Genomic DNA, 23934 nt, shown 5'->3' on the forward strand with positions numbered 1-23934 from the left:
TTCCCAAAGTTTGTTCTAGTTTTTTTCTAGTTTTTGTCTTCAACAGTCATTGGAACTCCCAGTTTTCTTCCCAAACTACTCAGAGCGGAATACATCTTCCACTCATTGGATGTTCACAGGCAGTTGCGTTTCTACTTAGGACGCACCAAACACGGAAAACAGATCAGTTGTTTGTGTCCTTTTCGGACAATAAATTGGGCAAAGCCATCACGAAGGTCACCATTGCCAAGTGGATCAGAGACTGTATCAGTTATACTTACCTTCTTTCTAATAGAGAGCTTACAACCACTGTGAAAGCTCATTCTATAAGGGCTATGGCTACTTCGACAGCCTTTCATTCCAAGCTTGCCATTAGTGACATTTGTGCTGCGGCTACCTGGTCCTCTCCTCACACCTTTATTTCTCATTACAAATTGGATGTGGCATCTCAAGCGAGCTTCCTTCGGTTCCACAGTTCTCAGGAGTGTTTTCCAGTGAGCCACCCAGGAATCGGGTGCTAGGGACGCTGTCCCATCAGTACAGAATGTAGGCGAGATAGGATCACATAACATCTTTTAGTTATGTACTTACCATAACTTTAGATGTTTGGGATCCATCTCACCATATTCCTAATACCCACCCTCCTTCCCCCTGCCTTGGAGATCAGAAGAGACCGGACGGTTCGGTTTAGCCGTTTCATCTTGAAACACCTGGCAATGTTATTTCAACTGTCTATGACTGTGTGCATGTGTGCAGACAAACAAGATCTGGGGAGGTAGTGGTGGTGCATCCTGGGATGTAGAATAGCTCAGCCAATTAGAGACTTTGCTCTATAGTATAGCATGCCGAGTCGGAGCCGAGGATCAGCTCCAAACCCATCAGTACAGAATGTAGGCGAGATGGATCCCAAACATCTAAAGTTATGGTAAGTACATAACTAAAAGTTACATTGTCTTGATGTTCACCGCCAGCTCAGATATTATCTGGACAAGACTAACATTTTTAGGAAATCTGATCAACTGTTTCTATCCTATGCAGAGAACAGGAAAGGCCTTCCAGTTTCTAAGGTAACTTTATCTAGATGGCTGTCTTCTGTGATCACTTACATTTATCAGCTCAGAGGCAAAGAGTTGATTTCTAAGCCAAAAGCCCATTCTACCAGAGCTCTAGCTACATCTACAGCTTTTCAATCTAGACTTCCAATAGACACTATTTGTGCAGCAGCCACATGAGCCTCTCCTCATACCTTTGTTTCACATTACAAATTAGACTTGGCCTCCAGAGACGGAGCGAATTTTGGTTCCAACGTTCTCAAGAGTCTGTTCCATTGAGCCACCCAGGATAGAGGTGCTAGGGACGCGGTCCCATCCAGCAAGAATGAAGGCGAGATTGACAACTTAACATTTAGAAGTTATGTACCTACCATAACGTTCCATGTTAGTTGTCTTCTCTCGCCTTCTTTTCATTCGTCCCGCCCTCCATCCCCGTAGCCTGGTCAGACCGAGAAGATTATGCATCTTCTATTAAGAGGTTATTCCCTTTTCTAGCTGTCCAACTTCTAGTGTCACTAGATTAGGTTGATCCTTTCTAGAGGGTTATGATGTTATTTAGTATTGTTATTTTTCTTCCTCCTCTTCAGTTGGAAGAAAATATTACTATTTCTTTAGCTACCAAACGAGATCCGGGTAGTCTCCGCCTTGCATCATGGGATATAGGGTTGCCTCGAGCTGGTAAAATTAGCTCTCGAGCTTAGCAGTACGTCGGAGCCGAGGATCGGCTCCGAACCCATCCAGCAAGAAAGAAGGCGAGAGAAGACAACTAACATGGAACGTTATGGTAGGAACATAACTTCTAATTTTGTATTTTTCTCCTTACATTTTTTAGTTTATAATTCTTACTTCTTAATCTGTACTTTCTGTTGTATCTGAGTGTTTGTTTTTCTGCTTATTTTGTAATTTGTGGAGCTTTTCTCCCCAGGCTTCCGCTGAAAAAGGGCTTTGGCTCAGTCAGCATAACCTGGTCAACAAATGTCTTTACTGTAATAAGTCTGGCTGGACTTAAAGTACCCGTTTTCAGTGGAGGCTCAAGCAGAAAAGCTCCAAAGCACATAATTTACTTAATATATTCAGTATTATATTTTGCAGTATACATATTTAGGTAAGAATGATTATAGACCAGTTCCTTGTCAGTTTATGCTGCATCTTTTTCAAGTGCATGCGTCCATATTCCCTCATTGCCTCATCCTTTGTCATTTTTCATAATCTGTTCATTTCCCCTTTGTGAATTAGTGCATTGTCCTTGTAACAACATAAATGTTTCCTTACAAAATGTGTAATTCTTGACCAGTGTCTTGCCAATACCTAAAGCAAGTGCCTGTAATTTTTTTTTGCACTAGTGTGTAGCTTATGCTGTGCGATCATAGAATTAGTGCATTGTCCTTGTAACAACATAAATGTTTCCTTACAAAATGTGTAATTCTTGACCAGTGTCATGCCAATACCTAAAGCAAGTGCCTGTAATTTTTTTTTGCACTAGTGTGTAGCTTATGCTGTGCGATCATACATGCTAATTAAAGCTTGGGTTGTTCTTTAGGCAATATAATACATGTGGGGTAAACGGTATCTGAAAAAATGCTACCTACTACTTTATTTTGTTTGGTTTAACTGCAGTAACAGTCTTTTGTGACCATATCAGTGTGTGTATACACACAGACATATGTATATATGTTTTATTTATTTATTTTATTTTACATTTGTTAACTGAGAGAGTCCGACTGGATCCATGTCCATTTTTAGCGGAGGCCCGGGGAGAAAAGCTTCACATGTGCAAGAAGTGACCATATATAGTCATGGTTACATTGAAAATTTAAAAATGTAAACATTAAAAAATAGACTATATATACATGTTTACATTGAAATTTAGCATCATTGTAGGTTTATAGTATGAAATCTGTACAGAAATCATTACACAGCATTGGAGTGTATAAAATGACATGTTACACAGATCGATGTTAAGGATGACAGTCAGAAAAAAGGAGGTTAGTTAAGAAGGGAAGTTGTTAGAAATTAGATGTAGAAGGGTTAAAAGCATAGCCTTAGAATGGCTAGGATAGCAAGTTATCCTTATAATACTGTTCTAAAGGTTGCTGAGAAGTGTATATAGTCTGGGTAGGGAAGGTTTTGAAAGTTTATACATATAGGTTCAGGAAGTTATTGTTATTGGGTATTTCACCTATGTGAGCTGTTTTTATTGGGTTAGTCTGGGTTTAGACATGGACATAGCCAATGCCTGTTTAGGTGTTTCTTTAGGGATATTTCGAATTGGGGTAAGGAGGATGTAGTGGTAAGATCTGTGGGGAGTGAGTTCCATTTTTTACCAGCAGAATTGGAGAATAATGATTCTCCGGCTGAGTTGTTTGCTTTGGCAGATTGTACTTACGTTTTGTTGGATGAGTGGAGGGATGCTAGGTTGCTGTAGGGGGTGATAATATTTGTCAGAATGGGTGTACTGTTAGGTTGATAGAGGATTTTATGAATAACTATGAGTTGGTTATACTGGAGTTGATTTGGTAGTTCTAGCCAGTCTAGTGTTTTAAGATTTTGACAATGATGGGTTCTGTAGGCTGTGCCTGTGGCAAATCTAGCTATATTGATGTTCATCATGCATACAGCTGCAGTCATCACACTAGGGTTATCCTGCCGTCAGGCGGGTCCTCGGTCGGCCGAATTCCAAAGTCTAGGTCCGGCGTCTGTTGTTGTCGCTTCTTCCCTGACGTCAGTGCGGCAGGGGTATAAAAGAGGCAGCCGACGCCATTTTCTTCAGTCTTTCTTGCCGCGCAGTGCCCGAAGCAGAAGCAGTTCGCAAGTGCCGGTCAGCCAGCTCCTGAGATTTACAAAAAATATTTCAGCCGAAGTCTTCTTTAAAGCTAAGTTCCCCGTTGGGGAAACTTTTCTTGCCTCAGACCGTTGTCAGACAAAGTTAATAATTGCATTTCTTGTGGGAAGCAAATACCGCATAAGGATTTTCACTCTTACTGTATACCTTGTTTAGGGCCAGATGATGACATCTCGGCCTGCCGTTTTTGTGCTAGGTTTAACAAGCGCACTATTAAGCGCCAGGCGGAGTTCGCCCTTCATTTTTTTGGCAAAAAATTTAATTATATTATGCCGTCGGATATGCCGACGCCAGTTTTAGGCAAAAAACGCAAGGATAAGGACAGACATCCGAGGCCTGCACCGAGTACTGAGACCACGCTAAGGCCGACTACCGGTTCTCCGGTTCTCAGCGAGGTGCCTACGCAGCCCCTGACTACCGATGAAACTATTTTACCGGTGACTTCAGTACCCGAGGTCGCAGGTTCCTCGGTCCCCATTCCCACTGCAGATACCGATGCCACTCTTGGCAGAGAAACGGAAAGTTTAGCAAGGCCTGCCATTTCTGAAGGCGTTTTCAGGCCTACCTCCTTATCTATTAAATCGTTCACTAAATTTAAAGCTCCAATGAAAATTAAAAAACAGGGTCCTCAAACCCCCTCTCAAGGTCCCATGCCTAAAAAACAGATGCTTAAAATGGCTGAGGATTTGATTTCACTCATCAGGGGTTCTCAACCCCCCCTCAGACAAAAGACCCAGGATGGAGAAAGACTACCCTTCCTCAGATCAGGAATCTATTACCTCAGGCCTTTCTGAGGACCTGGATTACGCCTATTCCGCTTTTGAAGACTGATGCTGAGGAGTCTATTCTCTCGGTCTCCCCCCCCCCCCCGAGGACTACTCTTTTGGGGAAACCCTGCATACATTGAGAGAACACTTCCACTGGGAAGGCCAAGATTACTCAGATTCCAAGAAAAGGCTCAGGGAATTTCTGCTGCTTCCCCAGCATAGGCCCCTGGCTATTCCTCCTGTCTTAGATATTTTGGATGATGTGTACGCAGAAGCCAGTCTTAATCCAGACTCTCTACCTCCTGCCCCTGTTAAACCAGACATATTACCGGGTTCCTGATTCTCACCAGTTCCTTTATAAAAGCCCTACTGCTGAGGGACTAAGGCCTCTACTGCTAAAAACCCTTTGCCTTCAGAGAGAGATTCCAGAGCATTAGAAAGGTGGGGGGAAAAAGGTGTATACATCAGCCACTTTAACCATGAGGGCATTAAACTGTCAATTTCATATGTTAAAGTACCAGCAGTTCTTGCTATCTCAACTGAAAAGCAAAATGACACAAACAGAACAACCTGATTTGAAAGAGTTGCAAGATTTGTTGCATGGAGCAGAACAAGTGGGGAAACATACCTTACAGTGTGGTTTTGATGCTTTAGAGGCCTCATGCAGAGCTGCTGTCACGGGGTCTGTCATACGTAGACACGCTTGGCTCAAAGAACAAACCTTACCAGATCATGTCAAAGCAAAATTATTAGATGCACCACTACAAAAAGATGTACTGTTCGGTGTTAAAGCTGAGGAGGTACTAAAGAAAATGGAGGAAAAAATCTATGCAAACAGTTAAAGATTTCTTGCAGGTGCAGCCTCCACGCTTCAGCAGAAACTGGCCTTCAAAAAATTGGTCCTTTCCAGCCACGGACAGACCCCAAAGGGGTAGATACAGACGCCCAAGGGGTAGAGGACAATCTCAAGGATCTTACAGAGCTAGGCAATGGCAATCACCAGCCCCAAGAGGTGGAGAAGAAAGAACACAGTCATTTAGAAAACAGACGCAATGACTTTCCCCTATGCCTGCCAAACAAAGCTATAATGGCAGCACCTTTAGGTGGAAAACTGGCCTTATTTTCAAAAAACTGGCACATTGTTACAAAGGACAAATGGATTCTGGATATTATAGACAGAGGCTGCAGATTCCACTTTCACACCCTTCCAAAAATGAGGGGCATGCCAAACCTGCCACAAATCAATGGGCAGAGGCACAAAAACAAATTTCTGCTCTCATGGATATGAAAGCAATTCAAGAGGTACCTGCAAAAGAACAAGGTCATGGTTTTTATTCAAGACTATTTCTGGTACCAAGGAAGGACAAAGACTGGAGACCCATCTTAGACCTATCTATTCTAAACACATCTAGAGGTACCAAAATTCAAGATGCTTACATTACAGCAGCTTCTTCCCATGCTGGGCAAGGAGTCTTGGCTGGTAACGTTGGACCTCAAGGAGGCATACCTGCATGTCCCTATCAGACAAGATTGCAGAAGATACCTCAGATTTCTTGCAGGTTCAACCCATTATCAATTCTCTGCATTGCCCTTTGGCTTATCTACTGCGCCCAGAGTGTTTACGAAATGCTTGGCATCAGTAATTGCTTTCTGCAGACGAGGAATACAAATCTACCCATATCTGGACGACTGCCTGATCCAAGCGGACAGCAAGGACATTCTATGCAGCATCTGGCATTTGTAATAAAGCTGTTAAATTGCCTGGAGTACACAGTAAACAAAAATTAATCAAAACTAATACCCTCTCAACAGATAACTTTCCTGGGTGCCAGCTTAAATACAACGGCCCAGATTGCTTACCTCATGCCAGACAAACAAGGGCAACTGTCTCAATACTTCAACAGAATGGCAACTTTAACCAGGCTAACTGCAAGGAAAATCCTGCAGGCTCTGGGGTTCATGGCATCTTGCATTCTACTAATACCATTTGCAAAGCTGCATATGAGGAAACTACAATGGTACCTAAAAAACTTATGGTCTCAACACAGACACAGCTTGGAAACAATTTTACCACTCATTCCATGCCTTCAAAAGGAATTTTTGTGGTGGGCTCAAGCATGCCAAAGAAACACGGGTCTCCCTTTCTGTACACCACAAGCAAGGCAAGTCATCACAACAGACGCCTCAGACTACGCATGGGGAGCACACATGGCAGACCAGTGCACCCAGGGAAAATGGTCCCAAAAACAGATGCACCTACACATCAACCAAAAGGAGACGCTAGCTGTACAAAATGCTCTTATGACTTTCAAGGACCTACTGCAACCGGGCCAGCTATTGATAAGGACAGACAACACCACAGTCATGTGGTACATAAACAGACAGGGAGGGATGCATTCATACCCCCTGTGCAGGTAAGCTATGACCCTGTGGAACACAGCATTGGAATTACAAGTTCAACTACAGGCACAATTCCTGCCAGGGAGGGAAAACACTCTGGCAGACAACTTAAGCAGAAATATGACAGACCCTCACGAATGGAAGTTGCATCCTCAAGTCTTCTCAAAGATAACTCAAGCATGGGGACAGCCAGACATAGATCTATTTGCCTCCCACAGTAATTACCAGTTGGAAAAATTCTGCTCAAGGACCTATCATCCACAGGACTGGAAAGTGGACGCACTATCTTTCAGTTGGACAGCATTGACATTCTACGCCTTCCCGCCTCTACCTCTACTGACCAAAGTCCTATTAAAAACCAGAGCAGAGAGGCCAAAAATGATTCTCATTGCTCCAGAGTGGCCACGACAGCACTGGTATCCTCTCCTAAAGAACCTGTCACACTCACCACCATGGATCCTACCTCAAGTTCCTCTTCTGTTGTCACAGCACAACTACAAGATCCTTCACAGCCAGCTCAGAACTCTAAATTTAGCTGCATGGAAAATACCTTAATTTGCCAACAGACTCTCCTCTCCAAGGAGGTACAGGATGTCATCTTGGAGGCCAGGAGAGACCCTCTACCAGAAAAACCTACTCCGCCAAATGGAAATGATTTTGCTCCTGGAATCAAGCAAAGTGCCAGAATCCTTGGGTAATAAATATACCTCAGATTTTACAGTACCTAGCTGAGATGTTACACAGTGGCCTTTCCTTCTCTTCCATCAAGATCCAAGCTTCAGCAATTTCAGCACAATACAATACGGATCCTCCTTTATTCTCACATCCTCTATTAAGGCAGTTCCTCAGAGGGGCAAAAAATATAAAACCCCCACGGAAAACACCAGCTCCAGCTTGGGACCTCAACTTCATATTGGCGAAGCTGACACTGCCTCCCTTTGAACCGGCCTCTTCAGCAGAGCTACAATACTTGTCATGGAAAACAGCTTTGCTTCTGGCTATTACTTCAGCATGCAGGGTTCCGGAGCTACAGGCCCTCATGGCTGTGCAACCATTCATCATTTTCCATCAGGACAGGGTTTCCTTACGAACCAACCCTACCTTCATGCCAAAGGTAGTATCCAGTGTGGCTTTGAATCAGACTATTCATTTACCTACCTTTTATCCAAATCCCCAGAATAAAGGGAAGAGGCTAATCCACTCCTTGGACATTCACAGACAACTTCGTTATTACTTGGACAGAACAAAGTCATTCAGGAAATCTGAGCAGCTCTTTGTGTCCTATGCTACAGGTGCTCAAGGAAAGGCTATTTCCAAACAGACCATTTCAAAATGGATAGCCCACTGCATACACTTTTGTTATTCATTTCATGGAAAATCAGTGCCTGTATACATCAGATCCCACTCCACCAGGGCTACAGCTACCTCAGCAGCTTTCCTCAGGGGGGTCCCTACCACATTCTGGAAGCAGCTACTTGGAGTTCAGTGCACACTTTCACCAAACACTACCACGTTCCACTATACTCTAAATCCAGAGCAGGCTTTGCCACAGCAGTCCTGCAGGGCATTCTAGCCCCTCCTAATTCCGCTTAGTACCAGCCGCCCTTACTTAGCTTTGGGATTCTACCCAAGTGTGATGACTGCAGCTGTATGCACGATGAACATAGTACAGTTTTGTACCTACCATAAATGTAGATGTTCGAGTGCGCATACAGCTGCAGTCCAGGTTACCCTTCCTCCATCCCCTCTTAGGACAGAGCTCATGACAAACACCTTTAACATACAACCTATTTGGGGTATTCCTATATGGTGTATTTGCTTGCAACTACTGATGTTCTTCATCTCACATTGCTGCAGTCATAACTTATGGGGTAGTCCGCTGTCCTCGGTCGGCCCGAATACCAAAGTATTAGGCTGACGTCGGTCATGGCTCAGATCTGACGCCAGAGCGCCAAGGTATTAAAGCGCATGACCGACGCCATTGCCTCAGTCATTTTTGCCGCATGGTCCGAAGCAGAAGCAGCGTTTGCAGTGCCATTCGCATTCTGAAATTTTCGTATTCTGAGTTTCAGACCGATACCAAGTTGGGTAAGTACCCGCTGGGGATTATTTTTGTTTTTTCTTGCCTCAGTTACTTCCGGATGTCAGAAAAAGTGAATAATTGTATTTCTTGTGGGAAACAGATACCGCATAGGGATTACCACTCTCTTTGTATTCCTTGTTTGGGACCTGAGCACGACGTAGTAGGGTGTCACTTTTGTGCTAGATTTAATAAGCGCACCATTAAACGTAGGTTAGATTGTGCTAGGCTTGTCTTCGATGGCGTGTAATTACAATATGCCATCGGATCCTCCAACGCCCGCTACCACGAAGAAGCGCAAAGATAAATCCTTAAAGTCCAAACAGGATGACTCCTCCGTTCCGGACGCCGGTTCTTTAGACACCACAGTGGATTCGGTTGATCCAGCCGAAGTTTCAACTGAGTCTCAGGGGGAGACATTGGTTTTGCAAGATGTGGTTTCTCAGGAGTCAGGTCAGGCTGAGGGGGACTCTCAGGTTACTGTTCTCCCTTCTTTGCCTAAGGTGCTTAGGCCTTCTCCTTCTGTCTCTAAGGTGCCGTCCAAAGGCAGGCCTGGTTTGCCTTCCACAGGTGTCAGTCCTAGTTCTGCAGGTTCTGTGCCTAAAAAACACATGCTTAAAATGGCAGAAGATTTAATTACTTTAATCAGGGGTTCTATGCCCCCTCCTGATAAGAGGCCTAGGGTGGAGCCAGAAATGGAAAGTTTGGAGCAGGCTTCAGATTACTCAGAGTCTTCGGCTGAAGACATTCAGGATTTTCCTCCTTATTTTGATTGACGCAGAGGATTCCACTCCTTCTGCTTCTCCTCCAGAGGATTTTTCTTTTTCAGAAACCCTGCATTCCATGAGGGAGCATTTTAAATGGGAAGGTCAGGATTTCTCAGATTCCAGGAAGAGGCTTAGGGAATTTTTGTTTTTACCACAGCATAGGCCCTTGGCTATACCTCCTGTTTTGGATGTTGTTCAAGACGTTTTCTCTGAGGCTTCCCTTAATCCAGACTCTTTGCCTCCTGCACCAGTGAAGCCAGATAGGTATTACAGAGTGCCTGAGGCTCATAAATATCTGTATAAGAGCCCTAGGGCCGACCCAGAAACTATTAGCCAGGGACCTAAGGGTGTCAGGGCTTCTGTTGTAAAGAATCCAGTTCCTTTGGATAAGGATGCTAGAGCTTTGGAAAGGTGGGGTAAGAAAGTATATACCTCTTCCACTTTAGCAATGAGGGCTTTAAATTGCCAGTTTCATATGTTGAAGTACCAGAATTTTCTTCTTACTCAATTAAAATCTAAAATGGATGCTTTGGCAGAGGGCATAGAGTGTAAGGAATTACAGGATTTGGTACATGCCTCTGATCAGGTGGGTAAGCATTCTTTGCAGTGTGGTTTGGCTTTGCAGGCTTCTTCCAGGGTGGCTGCTACTGGTTCAGTTCTTCGCAGGCACGCCTGGCTTAAGGATCAGAATTTGTCAGAGCATGTTAAAGCTAGGATTTTGGATGCTCCTTTGCAGTCTGTAGTTTTGTTTGGTTCTCCTGTGGAGTCTGTCTTGAAAAAAATGGAAGACAAGGCTAAGTCTATGCAGACTGTTAAAGATTTTTTGCAGGTGCAGCCCCCTAAGTTTAGCAGGAACTGGCCTGCTAAGGGTTGGACTTACCCTTCTTCTGATTCACAGTCTAGGGGTAGATCTAGAAGTGGTAGGGGCAGAGCTCAGAGTTCTTTCAGGCCCAGACAGTGGAGTTCACCAGCACAATCTACAGGTGAGGGCAGGGGCCAGTCCTTTCGTAAACAGGCCCAATGACCTGCATCTCCAGCTGCCAGATCCTTCCTGTCTGGCAGCTCCTTTGGGAGGAAAGTTGGCACTCTTCAAGCAAAATTGGATGTTCTTCGTCTTCCCTTGCTGCAGTCCTGACAATTGGGTATAGTCCGCGTCCCAGTCGGCCCGAATACCAGAGTATAAGGCTGACGTCGGTCATGGCGCCTTAGACTGACGTCAGTACGTCAGGGTACTAATGCGCATGACCGGCGTCATTTCCTCAGTCTTTTTTGCCGCATGGTCCGATGCAGAAGCAATTTTGCGAGTGCAGGTTGGCGTTCTGAGATTTTCCGAAACCGGAGTTTCAGACCGAGTACAGAGTTGGCTAAGTAACCCCGTTGGGGAACATTTTGGTTTTTTCTTGCCTCAGTATTTAACCGGATGTCAGAAAAAGTGAATAACTGTATTTCTTGTGGGAAGCAGATACCGCATAGGGATTATCATACATTGTGTATACCTTGTTTAGGGCCTGAGCACGACGTTGTTGGTTGCTCTTGTGCTAGATTTAACAAGCGCACTATTAAGAGGAGGCTGGATTGTGCTAGGTTAGTGTTTGGGAAGCGTTGCAATTATACTATGCCGCCGGATGCTCCGACGCCTGCTTCATCTAAGAAGCGCAAGGACAAAACAGTGAAGTCTAGGGTGAGGAACCGCAGTCCCGGACGCCGGTCCTTTAGAAGGCTCAGGGAGCCAGAGGTTTTGCCAGGAGTCTCTATGGAGTCTCAGGCAGATACTTTACTGTTACAGGATGTGCCCTCTCAGGAGGTAGGCCAGGCTGAGGGGCTTCTCAGGTAACTGTTCTTCCCTCTCTTCCCAAGGTAGTTAGGGCCTCCTTCTGTTGCCAAAGCTTCTTTTAGAGGAAGGCCAAGTTCAGCTTCTGTAGGGGCTTCTCCTAGCATTTCGGCTCTGTGCCTAAGAAACATATGCTTAAAATGGCAGAAGATTTGATTACTCTGATTAGAGGTTCTATGCCCCACCTGATAAGAGGCCTAGGGTGGAACAGGAGTTTGATAGTTTTGAACAGTGTTCACAGGCTTCAGAGTCTTCTGTGGAAGACTTGCAAGAGTTTCCTACTTATTCTGATTCTGATGTGGATGATTCCACTCCTTCAGCTTCTCCTCCTGAGGATTTTTCATTTTCAGAGACTCATCACCCAATGAGGGAGCACTTTAAATGGGAAGGCCAAGATTACTCTGACACCAGAAAAAGGCTTAGGGAATTCTTGTTTTGCCCCAGCATAGGCCCTTAGCTATTCCTCCGGTGTTGAATGTGGTGGAGGATGTTTTTGCAGAGGCTTCTCTGAACCCTGATTCCTTGCCTCCTGCTCCTGTTAAGCCTGATAGGTATTATAGGGTGCCAAGCTCATAAGTATTTGTTTAAGAGTCCCAGGGCGGACCCAGAAACTGTTTCTCAGGGGCCTAAAGGTGTTAAAGCTTCTGTGGTTAAAAATCCTGTACCCTCTGATAAAGAGGCAAGGGCTTTGGATAGGTGGGGTAAGAAAGTATATACTTCTTCCACTCTAGCCATGAGGGCTGTGAATTGTCAATTTCATATGCTGAAATATCAGAATTATCTCCTTTCACAATTGAAATCTAAGGTGGATGCTTTGGCGGAAGGTATTGAGTGTAAAGAATTGCTGGATTTGGTTCATGTGTCTGAACAAGTGGGTAAGCATTCTTTGCAGTGTGGTTTTGATGCTGTTCAGGCCTCCTCGAGGGTGGCTGCTACTAGTTCTGTTCTTCGCAGACATGCATGGTTGAAGGATCAGAATTTAGCTGAGCATGTTAAGACCAGGATTTTGGATGCTCCTTTACAGTCTGATGTGTTGTTTGGACCGCCTGTGGAAGCAGTTTTAAAGAAAATGGAGGACAAAGCTAAGTCTATGCAGACTGTTAAAGATTTTTGCAGGTGCAGCCTCCAAATTTAGTAGAAATTGGCCTGCTAAGGGGTGGACATATCCTGCTTATGGTTCCCAGTCTAGGGGTAGATCTAGACGTGGTAGGGGCAGGGCTCAAGGTTCTTTAGGCCTAGATCAGACAGTTCACCTGCTCAGACTTCTGGTGAGGGCAGGGTCAGTCCTTTCGTAAGCAGAACCAATGACCTGCCTTTTCAGCTGCCAGTGGACTCTCGCCTGGCAGCTCCTTTGGGAGGAAGATTGTCTCTTTTCAAAGAAAATTGGGATTTAATCACTCAAGACAGATGGGTGCTGGATATCATTCATCACGGGTACAGATTTTATTTCCACACAATGCCTCCTTTCAAAGGCATGCCAGATGTTCCTCCTCCACAAAGAAAAGAGGCTCACAAGCAAGTTTCTCAGTTACTCCAGATAGGGGCTATTCAGCCAGTCCCTGTGTCAGAAAGGGGCTTCGGATTTTATTCTCGCCTGTTCCTAGTGCCAAAGAAGGGGAACACGTGGAGACCAATTTTGGATTTATCTATCCTCAACACTTATCTGGACATTCCCAAGTTCAAGATGTTGACGTTACAGCAACTGTTACCTCTGCTGGGCAAGGATCACTGGATGGTAACTTTGGATCTCAAGGAAGCTTACCTTCATGTGCCCATAAGGCTAAGTTGCAGAAAGTATCTGCGTTTCAACTGGAGATTTTCATTATCAGTTCTCTGCATTGCCCTTTGGCTTATCTACTGCCCAGAGTATTCACAAAGGTTCTGGCTCCAGTGATAGCTTACTTCAGGCTTCAAGGCATTCAAATTTATCCTTACTTGGACGACTGCCTGATTCTGGCTCAAGAAAAGGAACACCTTCTACAGCATCTGGAATATGTCATAGCAGTGCTAAGATGCCTAGGGTATTCTGTGAACGAAATAAAGTCCAGTCTAGTACCCTCTCAAGACATGTGCTTTCTGGGTGTGAGACTGAATACAGCAGCCCAGATGGCCTTTTAACCCCGGACAAACAAAAGAGTCTGTCACTTTACTTCCATCAACTATCTCATCAGTCCGTGCTGACTGCAAGGACAGTCCTTCAAGCATTAGGGTTCATGGCATCTTGTATTCTGGTGCTTCCCAATGCCAAACTGCATATGAGGAAGCTGCAATGGTATCTCAAAATGTATGGACACAGCACTGCCAAGATTTGGACACTGTCATTCAAATAATACCTTGCCTTCAAAAGGAATTCTTGTGGTGGGCTCAGGAATGTCACCTAAACAAGGGACTCTCTGTGACCGCGCCAGAGGCGAGTCAGATTTTAACGACAGATGCCTCGGACACTGCTTGGGGAGCTCATCTAAATGGAAAGTGGATACAAGACAAGTGGCCTGCCAGACTACAGCATCTACATATCAACATGAAGGAGATGTTAGCAGTCCAGTTTGCATTGATGGCGTTCAAGGAGTTACTTCTTCCAGGGCAGGTGTTGATTCTGACAGACAACACAACTGTCATGTGGTACATCAACAAGCAAGGGGAACACATTCTTATCCTCTATGCAGGCAAGCAATGATTTTATGGGAGACTGCTAAGCCTGCAACTGACTCTTCAGGCAAGGTTTCTGCCAGGAGCACAGAACTCCCTAGCAGATGTATTAAGCAGACAAATCATGGATCCCCACGAGTGGAAACTGGATCTTCATGTATTTCAGAAATTGACAGTGTCATGGGGAACTCCAGACATAGATCTGTTCGCTTCTCCACTAAACCACCAGCTGCCAAAGTATTGCACAAAGGGGTTTCATCACACAGCTTGGAAAGTGGATGCTCTGTCTTTCAGTTGGAAAACCTTCATGTCTATGCCTTTCCACCTCTACCTCTTCTTCCAAAGGTATTACTAAAGGTCAGACAGGACAGGCCAAGGATGATTTTGATAGCTCCAGATTGGCCTCGCAACACTGGTACCCACTTCTAAGGAGTCTTGTAAAGAAGCCTCCATGGCCTTTACCTCTGATTCCTCATCTGTTATCTCAGAAGGACGGTCATCTGCTCAATGTCAAGCTTCAATCTCTTCATCTCACAGCTTGGCATATTCTGTGTTGAAACATGGTAGGTCTCAGCTTCCTCAACAAGTTTTAAATGTGATTATGGAAGCTAGAAGGCCTAGTACTAGGAGAGTGTACGCAGAAAAATGGAAGAGATTTTTATTTTGGTGTACAGCAAAGAATTTGGAGATTTCAGAGCCTAATTTGAGTGTGGCTCTTCAATATCTTACTGAGTTATTGGACAAAGGTTTGTCTTTCTCTTCCATAAAGATTCATGCTGCAGCAATTTCAGCTCACTATGATTGTGACCCACCTTTGTTTTCGTGATCCTTTGTTCAAGCAGTTTCTTAGAGGGGCAAAGAATATAAGACCCCCATGAGAGCTCCTACACCTGCTTGGGATCTCAATTTTGTGTTGGAAAAACTTACTCTACAACCTTTTGAGCCTGCAGCTACTGCTGAATTGAAATATTTGTCATGGAAGACTGCTTTTCTGTTGGCTATTACTTCTGCAAGAAGGGTGTCTGAGTTGCAGGCCCTTATGGCAGTAGAGCCCTTTTGATTTTCCATAAGGACAGGGTATCATTACGTACTAATCCTTCCTTTATGCCTAAGGTGGTTTCTAGTGTGGCTTTAAACCAAACTATTCATTTGCCTACGTTTTTGCAGATCCTCAAAATAAAGGGGAAAAGATTTTGCACACTTTAGATGTACACAGGCAATTGCGTTATTATTTGAGCAGGACTAAAGATTTTAGGCAGTCTCAGCAGTTACTTGTTTCTTTTGCTTTAAGTTCACAGGGCAAGCCTGTGTCAAAACAAACTATTTCTAGGTGGATTGGCTTTTGCATTGCATTTTGTTATTCCCATCATGGCAAAGAGGTTCCAGCTGGGATTAGGCCTCATTCCACTAGGGCTACTGCCACTTCAACAGCATTTCTAAGGGGTGGCAACTAAGGATATTCTGGAAGCAGCTACTTGGAGTTCAGTGCATACTTTCTCTAGGCATTATCACCTGCCTATATACTCTAAGGCTAGAGCTGGTTTTGCCACAGCTGTTTTACAAGGCATGTTGTCAGCTCCTGCTACTTTATAATTTGCCAGCCTCCCTTACCTCTGCTTTGGGATTCTACCCAATTGTCAGGACTGCAGCAAGGGAAGACGAAGAACATAGTACAGTTTTGTACCTACCATAAATGTAGATGTTCGAGGATTCCCTTTGCAGTCCAATTTACCTCCCTCCTTCCCCTCTGTGTTTCAGGGTGGTTGTGTTGGTGAGTTTACATGCTTATATTTTTTGTATATATTACTGTATATTTTGTACATGTTTTTTGGTGCAGGTTGTTTTGGGACTTGTCTTTTTGGGTCTTCTGACATCTGGGGCAAGAAAAGACTGAGGAAATGACGCCGGTCATGCGCATTAGTACCCTGACGTACTGACGTCAGTCTAAGGCGCCATGACCGACGTCAGCCTTATACTCTGGTATTCGGGCCGACTGGGACGCGGACTATACCCAATTGTCAGGACTGCAGCAAGGGAATCCTCGAACATCTACATTTATGGTAGGTACAAAACTGTACTTTTCTAGTCACCCAGGACAAATGGGTGTTGGACATTATAGACCGAGGCTACAAGTTTTATTTCCACACATTGCCTCCTTTCAAAGGCATGCCAGACGTTCCTCCTCAGCAAAGGGTAGAGGCTCACAAACAGATTTCTTTACTTCTTCAAATAGGGGCTATATAGCAGGTCCCTCTGTCAGAAGTGGGCCTCGGATTTTACTCTCACCTATTTCTTGTACCAAAGAAAGGAAACACTTGGAGGCCAATCTTGGATCTATCTGTCCTCAATACATATCTGGACATTCCAAAATTCAAAATGTTGACGTTGCAACAACTTCTGCCTCTGTTGGGCAAAGATCACTGGATGGTAACTCTGGATCTCAAAGAGGCTTATCTTCATGTTCCTATCAGACTCAGTTGCAGGAGATTCCTGCATTTTCGGGCTGGGACTTTGCATTATCAGTTCTCTGCATTGCCCTTTGGCTTATCCACTGCGCCCAGAGTATTCACAAAAGTTCTGGCTCCAGTGATAGCCTTCTTCAGGTTAAGAGGAATACAAATTTATCCTTATTTGGACGATTGCCTGATTCTTGCTCAAGACAAGTACGAGCTTCTTCACCATCTACAGTATGTTATGACAGTGTTAAGGTGCCTAGGGTATTCTGTGAACGAAACAAAGTCCAGTCTAGTACCCTCTCAGGAAATGTGCTTTCTGGGTGTGAGACTGAATACAGCTTCCCAGATGGCCTTTTGACCCCGGACAAGCAAAAGAATCTTACACTTTACTTCCATCAATTGTCTCTACGGTCCAGGCTGACTGCAAGGACAGTCCTTCAAGCCTTGGGGTTCATGGCATCTTGTATTCTGGTGCTTCCCAATGCCAAACTGCATATGAGGAAGCTACAATGGTATCTCAAAATGTATGGACACAACACTGCCAAGATCTGGACACTGTCATTCAGATAATACCTTGCATTCAAAAGGAATTTTTGTGGTGGGCTCAGGAATGTCACCTAAACAAGGGACTCTCTGTGACCCGACCAGAGGCGAGTCAGATTTTAACGACGGATGCCTCGGACAAGGCCTGGGGAGCACACCTCAATGGAAAATGGGTTCAAGACACGTGGCCTGTCAGACTTCAACATTTACATATCAACTTGAAGGAAATGTTAGCAGTCCAGTTTGCATTGATGGCTTTCAAGGATTTACTTCTCCCAGGGCAGGTGTTGATTCAAACAGACAACACAACTGTCATGTGGTACATCAACAAGCAAGGGGAACCCATTCTACCCTCTTTGCAGACAAGCTATGATTTTGTGGGAGACTGCTCTCAGTTTGCAACTCACTCTTCAAGCAAGGTTTCTGCCAGGAGCACAGAACTCCTTAGCAGATGTTTTGAGCAGATGGATAGTGGATCCCCACGAGTGGAAATTGGATCCTCATGTATTTCAACAGTTGACAATGATATGGGGGACTCCAGACATAGATCTGTTCGCTTCTCCACTAAATTTCCAGGTGCCAAAGTTTTGCACAAAGATGTTTCATCCCACAGCTTGGAAAGTGGATGATCTATCATTCAGTTGGAGCAATCTTCACGTCTATGCCTTTCCGCCTCTGCCTCTTCTTCCAAAGGTTCTCTTGAAGGTCAGACAGGACAAGCCCTCCATAATTCTAATAGCTCCAGACTGGCCTCGACAGCACTGGTACCCTCTGCTAAGGAGTTTAGCAGGATCCTCCTTACCCTTTGCCTTTGATTCCGCACCTTTTGACTCAGGAGGGCAATCATTTCCTCAATGTCAAGATTCAGTCCCTGCATCTAACAGCCTGGCATATTCTGTTCTAGAACCTGGAGGGTCGCAGCTTCCTCAACAAGTTTTGAATGTTATTTTGGAGGCCAGGAGGCCTAGTACAAGGAAAGTTTATGCTGATAAATGGAGGAGATTTTTATTTGGAGCAAAGCAAAGAGCTTTGATGTTTCCAGGCCTGATTTGAGTGTTTCTCTTCAATATCTTACAGAATTATTGGACAAAGGTTTGTCTTTCTCCTCTATAAAAGTTCATGCTGCAGCCATTTCTGCTCACTATGACTGTGATCCACCATTATTCTCTCATCCTTTGTTTAAGCAATTCCTTAGAGGGGCAAAGAACATAAGACCCCCGCGTAGAGCTCCTACTCCTGCTTGGGATCTCAATTTTGTGTTGGAAAAACTGACTTTACCTCCTTTTGAACCTGCAGCTACGGCTGAGCAAAAGTTTTTGTCTTGGAAGACTGCTTTTTTGTTGGCCATTACGTCTGCTAGAAGGGTTTCTGAATTACAGGCTCTAATGGCAGTTGAACCCTTCCTAATTTTTCATAAGGACAGGGTATCTCTGCGTACTAACCCTACTTTTATGCCTAAAGTGGTTTCAAATGTGGCCTTGAACCAATCTATTCATTTGCCTACTTTTTATGCTGATCCCCAAAATAAAGGGGAGAAAATTTTGCACACTTTGGATATTCACAGGCAGTTGCGTTATTATTTGAGCAAGACTAAAGGGTTCAGACAGTCTCAGCAGTTGTTTGTTTCTTTTGCATTGGGTTCTCAGGGGAAACCTGTTTCAAAACAAACTATTTCTAAGTGGATTGGCTTTTGTATTTCTTTTTGTTATTCTCATCATGGTAAGGGGATTCCAGCTGGAATCAGGCCTCACTCCACTAGGGCTACTGCCACTTCTACTGCTTTTTTAAGGGGGGTAGCTACTAAAGATATTTTGGAAGCAGCTACTTGGAGTTCAGTGCACACTTTTTCTAAGCATTACCATCTTCCTCTTTATTCCAAATCTAGGGCTGGATTTGCCACTGCAATCTTACAGGGCATTTTGGCAGCCCCCAATGCTTTGTGATTTTGCCAGCCTCCCTTTACCTCTGCTTTGGGATTCTACCCATAAGATGTTCTTCATTCCACATTGCTGCAGTCCTAACTATTGGGTAGTCCGCTGTCCAATCGGCCCGAATACCAAAGTATATGGCTGACGTCGGTCAGGGCGCATTAGACTGACGTCAGTACATCAGGGTACTAATGCGCATGACCGACGTCATATCCTCAGTCTTTTGCCGCATGGTCCGATGCAGAAGCAATTTTATGAGTGCAGGTTGGCGTTCTGAAAGTTTCTGAAGCCAGAGTTTCAGACCGAATCAAAGTTGGCTAAGTACCCGTTGGGAATATTTTGGTTTTTCTTGCCTCAGTATTTAACCGGATGTCAGAAAAAGTGAATAACTGTATTTCTTGTGGGAAACAGATACCTCATAGGGATTACCATACTTTGTGTATACCTTGTTTAGGGCCTGAGCACGGCGTTGTTGGATGCCGCTCTTGTGCTAGATTTAACAAACGCACTATTAAGAGAAGGTTAGACTGTGCCAGGTTAGTGTTTGGGAAGCGTTGTAATTATAAAATGCCGCCGGATGCTCCGGCTTCGCTAAAACGCAAGGACAAAACAGCAAAGCCTAGAGTGGAAGAACCGACAGTCCCAGACGCCGGTTCTTTAGAGGGCTCAGTGGAGCCGGAGGTTTTGCCAAGTGTTTCTTTGGAGTCTCAGGGAGAGACTTTACTGTTACAGGATGTATCCTCTCAGGAAGTAGGCCAGGCTGAGGGGGCTTCTCAGGTGGCTGTTCTTCCCTCTCTTCCTAAGGTGGTTAGAGCCTCCCCTTCTGTTTCCACGGCTTCTTTGAGGGGCAGGCCAAGTTTTGCTTCAGTGGGGTTTCTCCTAGTGCTTCAGGGTCTTTGCCTAAGAAACATATGCTTAAAATGGCAGAGGATTTGATTACTATGATAAGGGGTTCTATGCCCCCTCCTGATGAGGCCTAGGGTGGAACCTGAGTTTGAGAGTTTTGAGCAATGCTCGGAGGCTTCTGAGTCTTCGGCTGAAGACTTGCAGGAGTACCCTCCTTATTCTGATTCTGATGTGGATGATTCTACTCCTTCAGCTTCTCCTCCTGAGGATTTTTCATTTTCAGAGACTCTGCATTCCATGAGGGAGCATTTTAAATGGGAAGGTCAAGATTTCTCTGATTCCAGGAAAAGGCTTAGGGAATTCTTGTTTTACCCCAGCATAGGCCTTTAGCTATACCTCCTGTTTTGAATGTGGTGGAAGATGTTTTTGCAGAGGCTTCCTGAATCCTGATTCTTTGCCTCCTGCCCCAGTTAAACCGGATAGGTATTATAGGGTGCCTGAAGCTCATAAGTATCTTTTAAGAGTCCTAGGGCAGACCCGAAACTGTCTCTCAGGGGCCTAAAGGTGTGAAGGCCTCAGTTGTTAAAAATCCTGTCCCTCCTGATAAAGAGGCAAGGGCTTTGGATAGATGGGGAAAGAAAGTGTATACTTCTTCCACTTTAGCCATGAGGGCGTTGAATTGTCAGTTTCACATGTTAAAATATCAGAATTATCTTCTTTCACAGTTGAAATCTAAGGTGGATGCTCTGGCGGAAGGTATTGAGTGTAAAGAGTTGCAGGATTTAGTTCATGTGTCTGAACAGGTGGGTAAACATTCCTTGCAATGTGGTTTTGATGCTGTGCAGGCCTCCTCCAGGGTGGCTGCCACTGGTTCTGTTCTTCGTAGGCACGCCTGGTTGAGAGATCAGAATTTAGCTGAGCATGTTAAGACACGGATTTTGGATGCTCCTTTGCAGTCTGATGTGTTTGGTTCGCCTGTAGAAGCAGTTTTGAAGAAAATGGAGGACAAGGCTAAGTCTATGCAAACTGTTAAAGATTTTTTGCAGGTGCAGCCTCCAAGTTTAGTAGAAATTGGCCTGCTAAGGGATGGACTTATCCTGCTTATGATTCCCAGTCTAGGGGTAGGTCTAGACGTGGTAGGGGCAGAGCTCAGGGTTCTTTAGGCCTAGGACAGGGAGTTCCCCTGCTCAGACTTCTGCTGAGGGCAGGGGTCAGTCCTTTAAAGCAGACCCAATGACCTGCCTTTTCAGCTGCCAGTTCATTCTCGCCTGGCAGCACCGTTGGGAGGAAGACTGTCTCTTTTCAAAGAAAATTGGGATTTAATTACCCAAGACAGATGGGTTCTGGATATCATTCACCACGGTTACAGGTTTTATTTCCATACCTTGCCTCCTTTCAAAGGCATGCCAGACATTCCTCCTCTACAAAGACAAGAGGCTCACAAGCAAATTTCTCTGTTACTCCAAATAGGGGCCATTCAGCCGGTTCCTGTGCCAGAAAGGGGCCTAGGATTTTATTCTCGCCTGTTCCTAGTACCAAGAAGGGGAACACGTGGAGACCAATTTTGGATTTATCTATCCTCAACACTTATCTGGACATTCCCAAGTTCAAAATGTTGACGTTACAACAGCTTTTACCTCTGCTGGGCAAAGATCACTGGATGGTAACTTTAGATCTCAAGGAAGCTTACCTTCATGTGCCTATAAGACTAAGTTGCAGAAAGTATCTGCGTTTTCGAGCTGGAAATTCTCATTATCAGTTCTCTGCATTGCCCTTTGGCTTATCTACTGCGCCCAGAGTATTCACAAAGGTTCTGGCTCCAGTGATAGCTTACTTCAGGCTAAAAGGAATTCAAATCTATCCTTACTTGGACGATTGCCTGATTCTGGCTCAAGAGAAGAAAGACCTTCTACAGCATTTGGAATATGTAATAGCAGTGCTAAGATGCCTAGGGTATTCTGTGAACGAAATAAAGTCCAGTCTAGTACCCTCTCAAGACATGTGCTTTCTGGGTGTGAGACTGAATACAGCAGCCCAGATGGCCTTTTTAACCCCGGACAAACAAAAGAATCTTTCCAGTTACTTCCATCAACTATCTCTTCAGTCCGGGCTGACTGCAAGGACAGTCCTTCAAGCCTTAGGGTTCATGGCATCTTGTATTCTGGTGCTTCCCAATGCCAAACTGCATATGAGGAAGCTACAACGGTATCTCAAAATGTATGGACACAGCACTGCCAGGATTTGGACACTGTCATTCAAATAATACCTTGCATTCAAAAGGAATTTTGTGGTGGGCTCAGGAATGTCACCTAAACAAGGGACTCTCTGTGACCCGGCCAGAGGCAGTCAGATTCTAACGACAGATGCCTCAGACATTGCTTGGGGAGCTCATCTAAATGGAAAGTGGATACAAGACAAGTGGCCTGCCAGACTACAGCATCTACATATCAACATGAAGGAGATGTTAGCAGTCCAGTTTGCATTAATGGCTTTCAAGGAGTTACTTCTTCCAGGGCAGGTGTCGATTCTAACAGACAACACAACTGTCATGTGGTACATCAACAAACAAGGGGGAACACATTCTTACCCATTGTGCAGGTAAGCAATGATTTTATGGGAGACTGCGCTCAGCTTGCAACTAACTCTTCAGGCAAGGTTTCTGCCGGGAGCACAGAACTCCTTAGCAGATGTGTTAAGCAGACAAATCATGGATCCCCACGAGTGGAAACTGGATCTTCATGTATTTCAAAAGTTGACAGTGTCCTGGGGAACTCCAGACATAGATCTGTTCGCTTCTCCACTAAACCACCAGCTGCCAAAGTTTTGCGCAAAGAGGTTTCATCACACAGCTTGGAAAGTGGATGCTCTTTCTTTCAGTTGGAAAAATCTTCATGTGTATGCGTTTCCACCTCTGCCTCTTCTTCCAAAGGTGCTTCTAAAGGTCAGACAAGACAAGCCAAGGATGATTTTAATAGCTCCAGATTGGCCTCGGCAGCACTGGTACCCATTACTGAGGAGTCTGGTAAAGAAGCCTCCATGGCCTTTACCCTTGATTCCACACCTGTTGTCTCAGAGAGACGGTCACCTGCTCAATGTCAAGCTTCACTCTCTTCATCTAACAGCCTGGCATATTCTGTTTTGAAAGACAGCAGATCTCAACTTCCTCAACAAGTTTTAAATGTGATTATGGAAGCCAGGAGACCTAGTACAAGGAAAGTGTGCAGAAAAATGGAAGAGATTTTTATTTTGGAGTGCAGCAAACAATTTGGAGATTTCTGAGCCAAATTTGAGTGTGGCTCTTCAATATCTTACTGAGTTATTGGACAAAGGTTTGTCTTTCTCTTCCATTAAGATTCATGCTGCAGCAATTTCAGCTCACTATGATTGTGACCCACCGCTGTTTTCGCATCCTTTGTTCAAACAATTTCTTAGAGGGGCAAAGAATATAAGACCCCCACGTGAGCTCCTACTCCTGCTTGGGATCTCAATTTTGTGTTGGAGAAACTTACTCTACAACCTTTTGAGCTCGGCTACTACTGAATTGAAATACTTGTCATGGAAGACTGCTTTTTTGTTGGCCATTACTTCTGCAAGAAGGGTTTCTGAGTTGCAGGCCCTTATGGCAGTGGAGCCTTTTGATTTTTCATAAGGATAGAGTATCTTTACGTACTAATCCTTCCTTTATGCCTAAGGTGATTTCTAGTGTGGCTTTAAACCAAACTATTCATTTGCCTACTTTTTATGCAGATCCCCAAAATAAAGGGGAAAAGATTTTGCACACTTTAGATGTACAC

The sequence above is a fragment of the Protopterus annectens genome, chromosome 10.part0, assembly GCF_019279795.1.
Source record: "Protopterus annectens isolate FY-2018-M chromosome 10.part0, PAN1.0, whole genome shotgun sequence".
Classification (NCBI taxonomy): Eukaryota; Metazoa; Chordata; order Ceratodontiformes; family Protopteridae; genus Protopterus; species Protopterus annectens.